We start from the raw sequence: 9,369 nt of genomic DNA on the forward strand, positions 1-9,369 counted from the left end.
TTGCTAGCAGTCGACCTGGCAGATTACGGAAGCTCACTAAGTGCGAATTTTCTGGGAAGCAAGTTGGAGGTAGTTACTGAACTCGGTCAACTACTTTCCCAACCCACTGTCTAACCTACAGAATGGCTGAGAATCAGCGTGAAGGAACAGAGCAAAACCTGGGGTGAGAGCCCAAATGTCTCCTGATTGGTTCTCAGAGAGGCAGCTTCCCATCAGCCTTGAGAAGCAACTCTTCCACTCACTGAGAACATGGGCAATCAGACGTCCGAATCTCACTTTCTTCACACCTTTGACACTTACTCTCAGTTATAACTTTCAGTAGAAAGCATTGCTATGGCTCGTACTGGGTTTTTCTTGTCCCGATGCCATCTAGGGATTCACAAGGACTCAGTAAGTCACTGGTTTGTCTACCTGCATTAGAGGAAGAGGAGGGAAGTGACATCCAGCTTTTTCTACAAAAGCGATAATGTATGTGGATATATATTATTAACATGGGCTTAATTTTAAAAATGGGAGTTCTGGAGTCAGTAGTATTTAGATTCAGATCTTGACTCTATCACTGTTTTTAGTTACAGGGACAGATTATTTATCTTCTCCTTACCTACAAGGATTCTGATACCACCTACCTCCTAAACTTGTGATGAAGATTTAATGAGATAATGCAGGTATAACCCTTGACATATAGCCTACTGTGTAAGAAGTTTCCCATAAACAGTGGTCAAAAGTTTTCAAAAACCAAAATGAGAGACATGCAGGAGAGCTACCACTTATGCAAGTCTGTGGGCCAGCTTGCTTTTTAGATGCTTGTTATTTATTACTTGCAGTTCTTAAAGAGGCTTACTAGCTACGTATCATTACCTTCATTTTCCTAATGACGAACCCAAGGGCAAGTGAGGTTAAGGGGCTTGCTTAAGGCCACAGTTAAGATATAACCGAACCAGAATTTTAATCTAGTTTTCCTGTTTTCAAAACCTATGCTATTCTCTACATTAACGCTGCCTCAACAGGTAAGGAAGTCCAGGGAAAAGCCTCTTTTAAAATTTTTGATTTGTCCAAGACAAAATAATAATAATATCCCAACTACCGTTCAAGTCTTCGAATCCTCCCCTGGTGTAGCGTGCAGCGACTCTCAGTGTCTCACCCAGCGCCACACAAATAGATTTACATCCGCTCTATTCAGGACACTGGTAGGTCAAAATAAACTACGGGTTATAGGTTGGCCAACAATGGAATTTGAACACTCCTGTTCATAAGTGAAAACAGGGGGCATTAAATACCTTTTAATTACCCAAGGGTATGACATACAACTTTGGTTTTTTTCCCCATTAATCCCACATTTCTAAGCTTCCCAGCACTACTTCCAGCCCACTTACCTGTTGGATCTGTGACTCAGTTTCCACCTTTGGAAAGAAGAATCATAATACTTCATAACGCCGTTGTGCGAATTAAGCAATCTGAGATCACTACGCATAATTCTGTATACAAAATGAGTGCCCATCCACATTTAGTTTCCTCCCTTCCCCCAGAAGTACAACTTTGTCATATAGCTGCATCCTAATCTTGGCATCGGGGAGGACACGGTATTCTGTAGGGTATGCCCTGCACCATGCGTCACCCCAGCCCCTGTTCACACCAGAAGACACTCCCCTATCAGGACTCTCTCTCAGTAATGGGTGGCGGAGACGAGGAAGCAAAGTGCAGTCTGGGACATTTAGCACACATGAGCCACCTTATTGGTGACTGTTTCACATCAGGCTCTACTGTATGCCAATCATTCTCTCACACGGGACTGACAGTGAGGACAGGCTCGTGAGGAGAGTCACAAGTGATGGATGAGCACCGCACTCAGGGGCTTTCAGAAATGAGTCAAGCGGATGAGGCAGGAGGACCAGGTCAGGCATCCCCATTCTGTGACGAGTCTGTGATTCACATCATTGCTTTCAAAAAAAAGTATTTGGAGCATGAGGACCGTATTCCAGCCCAGCTCTGCTGGTAACCAGCTGTGGGCCCTGGAGTGAGTCACTACGCAGGCCATATTTATGAACAAAGGAGGGTGACATGATGGGAAAGACCTGGACTTGGATTCCAGGAGCTGCACTCCCCAGCTGTGTGGCCTTGACCTCACTGGCTGGCTTTATAATCCACTGCCACCCTGAATGTTATAGCCCACAGTAGAGCTATGTGTACTTGACTGTTTATGATGGTGTTTTGTTTGGTTGGTTTGCCAAGAACAATCATTTGGTCTGACCCTCTGTGTTACTTTCCTATTGCTGCTACAACAAATTACTACAAACTTAACACAACTCAAGCTTAGTGGCTTAAAACCCAATGCCTTACAGCTCCTGAGGTCAGAAGTCCAAAATGGGTCTGTCTTATTGTACTAAAATTGCAGAATTCTTCCAGGAGGTTCTAAGGGAGAATCCATTTCCTTGCCTTTTCCAGCTTCTACAGGCTGCCTGCATTCCTTGGCTCTGACCTCTTGCTCCATCTTCGAAATTCATCACTCTGGCCTTTGCTTTGTCCTCATATCTCTGTCTCTGGCTTTTGTATTACACTGGACCCTTTTAATGACATTGGGCCTATCCACATAACCTAAAATAATCTTCCCATCTCAAGGTCCTTACCTTAATCATATCTGCCAAGTCCCTTTTGCCAGGTAAGGGAACACATTCACAGCTCCTAAAATTATAATGTGGACATCTAAAATTTGGGGCAGGGGGCGTATGGGGGGAGATTTACTCTGCCTACCACATCACTTTACAGTCAGATTAAAGTTACATGACAGTCACCTAGGAGAAACAGTTAAACCTCCATTGGTAAACTACTTTGATAATAACAAGGAAATGGAAGGGAAAAGAAGTTGGGATCAAAGAAAATTCTTGTTTAGCTGAACTAACTTAAGTAAATTGAACCAATCTGTGCTCAGTTTCCAGCTGTGAAGTGAGGATTATAATACTACTACCAATCACATAGACTTATTTAAATGAGATACTATTCATAAAGTTTTTAGTACAGTGTCCAGCACACTGTGGAGATACTGGGAATTCTAACCCTGACGTCCTACCTCCTTCACAATTACTACACCATTTACGCAAGAATTAAAGAGCTGGCTGTTGAGTGCTCAAGGCTAAGTGTCACGGTGACTTTCTGACACAGTACGACACCTCCAATTACCTCTCAGAGCAGACCTTGCAGACTTCTCCTGCCAGACTTCATCATACTCTTTTAGATGTTAAAAGTAGTAAGTAACGTGGAAGGCAATTTAGAGTCCACAGGCATTTTCTCCCTTCATCTTCACCACAGCTCTCTACCCAGAGGTGTTAATTCTCTGTACCCAGAGGAGAAGACTAAGGGTCAGAGTGGTTAAGCGCAAAGTCACAGAGCTGAGAAGTGGAAAGCCAGGCTCTAGTCCCACTTTTCCAACTCCAACCTCATGCCCTTCTGCCATGCCATGCTGTCTACTTTCTCGTGTTTTGCTACATTCATGTATTATGGCTGGGAAAACAAGGCTAAAAGAATCCAACAAAGATTAACAGGTGACTCAACTTCAAAACAGCTGGGAATCACATAAATGAAATGACTGACCATCATTTTTATTGTGGACATTTTCTTCTGAGTATGTTCCTTGGGCTCAAAATACTGGAATTAGAGTAACCTGGGTTTGAATCCTGGTTCCGACATTCAGAACTCACTGATATTCTGCAAGTCATCTAACTTCTCTGAGTCTCAGTGCCAGCTCCTCCTCCAGGAAAGCCTGCATTACTGTCATTTGGGCATAAATGTAAAAGTGAAAGCAATTGTTGCATGACAGATTAGTGGGGTCAGATTATACTCATGGAAATGTTCCAAGGAAGGTTTGATTGGATTAATCCTAGAACCCTTGCAATTAAGTGGAAACGATGATACAGGCTGATAGGTGAGCCGGCTTGCCGTCTATCAGTCTCACCCATATATTTTCTAGAGGCACTTATTTGGGGAGATAAATATTAAGGTTTCAAGAAATCAAGCTCAACTTCTCTGTGGCCTTCTCACTTAAGCTGAATATGAAAAGAGTTACAATTTGGAAGGTACATCATAAATCCAGTGACAGCTATTCTGGAACTGACTGGAGACACTTTCAAACCTAATTAAAGTGGTTTCCCTTTTTGAATTTGCTCCAGGTATGCATTTATTGCCTGGGCTAGAAACTAATTTGTAGCAAGATTTGGGATCCAGGCCCTTATACTGGGAGGTTTGTTATATGTGATTAAGCTAAACCATTTAGCTTAATACCAGAGAAGTAATTTGAAATAAAAGAAATTGCACTCCATATTCAAGAAGTAAAATACCCTTCTAAGGATAAACAGAGTTACATTGCATAAAAATACATCTTCTGGGGCTTCCCTGGTGGCGCAGTGGTTGCACGTCCGCCTGCCGATGCAGGGGAACCGGGTTCGCGCCCCGGTATGGGAGGATCCCGCGTGCCGCGGAGCGGCTGGGCCCGTGGGCCATGGCCGCTGAGCCTGCGCGTCCGGAGCCTGTGCTCCGCAACGGGAGGGGCCACAGCAGAGAGAGGCCCGCATACCACAAAAAAAGAAAAAAAAAAAAATACATCTTCTGAAACCAAGTACCTATTTCAGGTGTTCTCTGAACACAGACTTGGAAATATTTGCCTCAGAGTCATTTCTTCAACTGTAAGTCCAATTCCTTCATACATAAACTCAGGGCCTTTTTCCCCATTGCCTTTTTCCCTTTCTCCTTCATTCTAGTCTCAGGCTGACCTCTTTCTATTGCAGTGTCAGTATAAGAGATGAATAAGATGCTTTAAATTACTTAGCACAGTACTTGGTGCATAGAAGGCAGCCATCAAATCACAGCCTACCTCAACATCATCACCAGCACCACCACCACCATCATCATCACCACCACCATCAACACCACCATCAGGATCACTGCCATCATCACCACCACCACCACCACTATCACCACCACCATCAATACCATCATTTGTCTAGAGATCCTTGCTTCTGGAGAGCGAGGGAGCATAGAAAATCACAACTGGAAACCAGAGACTCACTAACTGAGGGATCTAATCTTTCCCTAACAATAGCTTTCACTGAGTTCCCCAAACCACAGTGTTATGTGGATCTGGCAAACTCTATATTATGAAGGAAGAACTGAGGCAGAGATCCATGAACACTATTGTTTATAATCAAATATCTACTTAGCTCTCGTTCAGCTTGTACATCTCAGCTCAATCATTGCCTCCTAAGGGAAACCTTCCCCGAGCCCCTGCGCAAAGTCAAAGCTCCAGGAAAGCCTGTATTATAGTCACATAGCATCATGCACAACTACCCCTCTGTAATTCTCCCCATAACTGCATTTTTACTTTTATTTGCATTAACGTTTGATTACCGTTGGTCTCTGCCAAAACATCATAAGCTTCTTATGTGATTTTCTAACTTTTATACCCTAGGCCTTAGCACACATAGGTACTCAGTAATTAATTGTTCAATGAATAAGTAAAAGAATAGATGAATGAATCAAAAAGACCAACAATAACAAGTCTTGGTGAGGATATGAAAGAACTGGAACCCTTATACATTGTTGGTGGAATTATAAAATGGTGCAGCCACTGTGAAAAACAGTCTGGCAGTTCTTCGAAATGTTAAACATATAGTCACCATAAGACCCACCAATTCCACTCCTAGACATACATCCAAGAGAATTGAGAATTTATGTCCACACAAAAAACCTTTGAATGCACATAGTATCATTATAGCCACAAACTGGAAAACAACCCAAATGTCTGTCAACTCACGAATGAATAAATAAAACGTATTACATCACCATGGAATATTATGTGACAACAAACACAAATGAGGAACTGATGTATGCTGCAACACGATCCGTCTTGAAAACCTTATACAAAGTGAAATAAGCCAGTCACAAAAAGGCACACGTCATGAATCCATTGGTTCAAAATATCCAGAACAGAAAAATCCATAAAGACAGAGGGGGGAGTATACTGGCAGTTTCTGGAGACATTTTTGATGGTTATGACTTGGGGCGGGGGGTGAAGGTTCTACTAGTGTCTGGTGGGTAAAGGTCAGGGTTGCTCCTAAACATCCTGCAACGTACAGGACAGCCCCACCACAACAAAGAATTATCCAGGCCCAAATGCCAGTGGTGCTGAGATTGAGAATCACTGCCCAAGAAGGACCTATCCTTAGTTTTTCCTCCAGTCCAGTCTAAGCCAAGCACTATTCCCCAGGTGGGAGGAGAATAAGCCTTCCCATCTCCTTTCTACCATCTCCCTTCTCCAATTATTAGCCAAGTAACTTGGACCATCAAGGATTGGGCTGCCCACGCCAGCTCCTTCCTAGGGTCTGAGAGCATCGTATCTAGCTATCCTCTTTATCTGGTGTGGTTGATCTGGCTTTTTCTTGAATTATAGTTATAATATCCCACCCTCTGGTTCGGAAACAAGACTAGAGATTCAGGAAGGAGAAGCAAGGAGCTTTCCTGGCGCCCCCTGGCCTAATCTCGGCTAATTGTAGGAATCCTGTATTTCATGGGGCATGGATTTCCATCTAAGCCCTTCCCCATTTTCCATTTAGTCTTTGCCCTTGTTCATACAGCAACCTTGACTCAGGAGACTAGAGAACAAGAGGGTGAATGGCAGGATTTAGGCGCCATCCCGACACAGAAATCCAAAATGCTAGCGTCGCACTGAAGTCTGTCTTCCCAGCAAACCAAACACTGTGAAAGTGGGAACTGGGTGTCTGAGAAAATGGGGCAGAGATATTTCATTTGCAGTGAAAATTCCAGATCATTCCAAACCCAATGGCTGTGATGTATTTTCAAGAGGAACAGATGGGTGCCTGTGAGCATGGGAGTTTCAGACGTTCAGGAGAAGATGTTTTAGCCAGATTTCCTTGGGGAGTCCATCTGGTCCAGGCTAAGACAACTTACCCCATGAGGAGGCTAGATGAGGCCTGAAAAATGCCTGCAGCTCTGAGGAGGTGGGCTTGTGGAAGGGGCAGCGTTCTCATTGGAAACCAGTCTATTCAGGTCTTGATAGTGACTTCTGGGTCACCTCTGACAAAGAAGAAAAAAGAGGCAGCTCAGTCTGAGGAGGCAATACCATGAATCCAACCCATCCTCTGTGAAAACCCTTTATAGGAGTGCTGTGGAACAATCTACATGTGGCTCAGCCCGGCTCCTGCTGAATGGGAAGGTTGATAGTTATAGGTTCTATGAGTTCCGGGTGAAAGACCAATGTGTCCAAGAGCAATTCTCAGTGGGCATTCAATTCCCATCAGCTGTTTGGTATTATTTTTCACAGCATGGCTTTCCACACTGCAAGTCATTAAGCCTCCAAAACTCCCAAATTCCTTAGCCCTGCAAGACTTCAGCTGATCATGTAATGTGATCACTCTCTGAAAGGCAAGGCCCTCTAGGGTGGTGCACATTTACAGGTTAAAAACAATAGTAGCCCATCATTCCGAGCACAGAGAAGATCAAAGAGGTGACATGACAGCAGTGAGGTCTAAAATGGCAGACCTCAAACTTATGGTCTTAAGGACCCATTCACACACTTACAATCTATTGAAGTCTCCAAACAGCTTTTGTTTATTTGAGTTATGTCTATAGATATTTACATTTTAGAAATTCAAACTGATGAAACTTTTAGATATTTATCTATTCATTTAAAATAATAATACTAAATCCATTACATGTCAACAGAAATAACACAGTTTTGTTTTAAAATAACCATAGTTTTCAAGACAAAAAAAAATTTAGTCAGAAGAGTGGCATCGTTTAACACTTTTCTGCAAATCCCTTTAAAGTCTGGCTTAATAGAAGACAGCTAGATTCTCACATCTACTTCTGCATTCAATCCACTGTAATTTAATTTTTGGTTAAAATATATGAAGCAAACCCAGACTCACATAGACATGTAACTAGAATAGAGAAGAGTATTTTAATAGTCTTTTCACATAGTTGTGGATAGTCTTGTTTGATACTACACCAAAACTCAACAAGGGGTATTTCTTAAAGGTTAGTTGCAATGTAGAATCTGAAACCTTATCAATAATTCATTTTGTAGTCTGTCCAATCAAAATCCATTGGTCCATCTTGCACTTTGGTTCCTGAACTCATTCCTGATGATTCATTTGAAAAAGATGGATTCTCTGAGTTATGCAGATTTTAAATATTTTCACATTTCGTTTGTATCACATTAAAAAAAACCACACATTTATTACTACCATCAATCTCATCACAAAAGTATTCAAGTATTGGGACGCTGTCAAGCTCACAGTTACAGATACAAGCTGTCCAAAATTCTAATTTTCACTTGAAAGCTTGCATTTCAGCAGTGGCAACAAATACTGTCAGTTGTTTTCCTTGAAGTGACAGGCCCACTGTTTTTGTTGTCAAGAAAACGTCTGCCAAATACCCCAGTCTGAATAATTATCTGTCTATCAGCTGCTCTTCCAAGTGAAAACGGCGATGCATGAAGAGAAGTGGCTAGTTGAGCTCACAACTCAAGCAGTCACTCAAGTGCTTTTGCTGGAGGCCGCCGTTGCGCTTTGCCGGGCAGCAGAAGTGCTTTCTGTGCGCTTCGCGCTGCACCACGCAAAATATTAAAAGATGTGTATTCAGGGGTTGAGATTTAATTAAATTAATCATTTGTATTCCTTTACCAAGGATATTCTTTTTTTTTTTTTTTAACATCTTTATTGGAGTATAACTGTTTTACAATAGTGTGTTAGTTTCTCCTTTACAACAAAGTGAATCAGTTATACATATACATATGTTCCCATATCTCTTCCCTCTTGTGTCTCCCTCCCTCCCACCCTCCCTATCCCACCCCTCTCATGGTCACAAAGCTCAGAGGTGATCTCCCTGTGCTATGCGGCAGCTTCCCACTAGCTATCTAATTTACATTTGGTAGTGCATATATGTCCCTGCCACTCTCTCACTTCGTCACAGCTTACCCTTCCCCCTCCCCATGTCCTCAAGTCCATGCTCTAGTAGGTCTGTGTTTTATTCCCGTCCTACCACTAATCTCTTCATAACATTTTTTTTCTTAGATTCCATATATATGTGTTAGCATACAGTATTTGTTTTTCTCCTTCTGACTTACTTCACTCTGTATGACAGACTCCAGGTCTATCCACCTCATTACAAATAACTCAGTTTCATTTCTTTTTATGGCTGAGTAATATTCCATTGTATATATGTGCCACATCTTCTTTATCCATTCATCTGTTGATGGACACTTAGGTTGCTTCCATGTCCTGCCTATTGTAAATAGAGCTGCAATGAACAGTTTGGTACATGACTCTTTTTGAATTATGGTTTTCTCAGGGTATATGCCCA

General features: G+C 42.3%; 1 long non-coding RNA gene across 1 annotated transcript in view; it reads right to left on the reverse strand.

Moving 5' to 3' along the window:
• The window catches only part of LOC129391453 (uncharacterized), a 271,417-nt gene that overhangs the window by 58,628 nt on the left and 203,420 nt on the right, over positions 1-9,369 (reverse strand). The window contains exon 3 of the long non-coding RNA XR_008615597.1: positions 6,955-7,080. This is a non-coding gene — a long non-coding RNA (uncharacterized lncRNA). The remainder of the gene's footprint in view (positions 1-6,954; positions 7,081-9,369) is intronic.

Source organism: Physeter macrocephalus, chromosome 17, assembly GCF_002837175.3.
Source record: "Physeter macrocephalus isolate SW-GA chromosome 17, ASM283717v5, whole genome shotgun sequence".
NCBI classification, from domain to species: Eukaryota; Metazoa; Chordata; class Mammalia; order Artiodactyla; family Physeteridae; genus Physeter; species Physeter macrocephalus.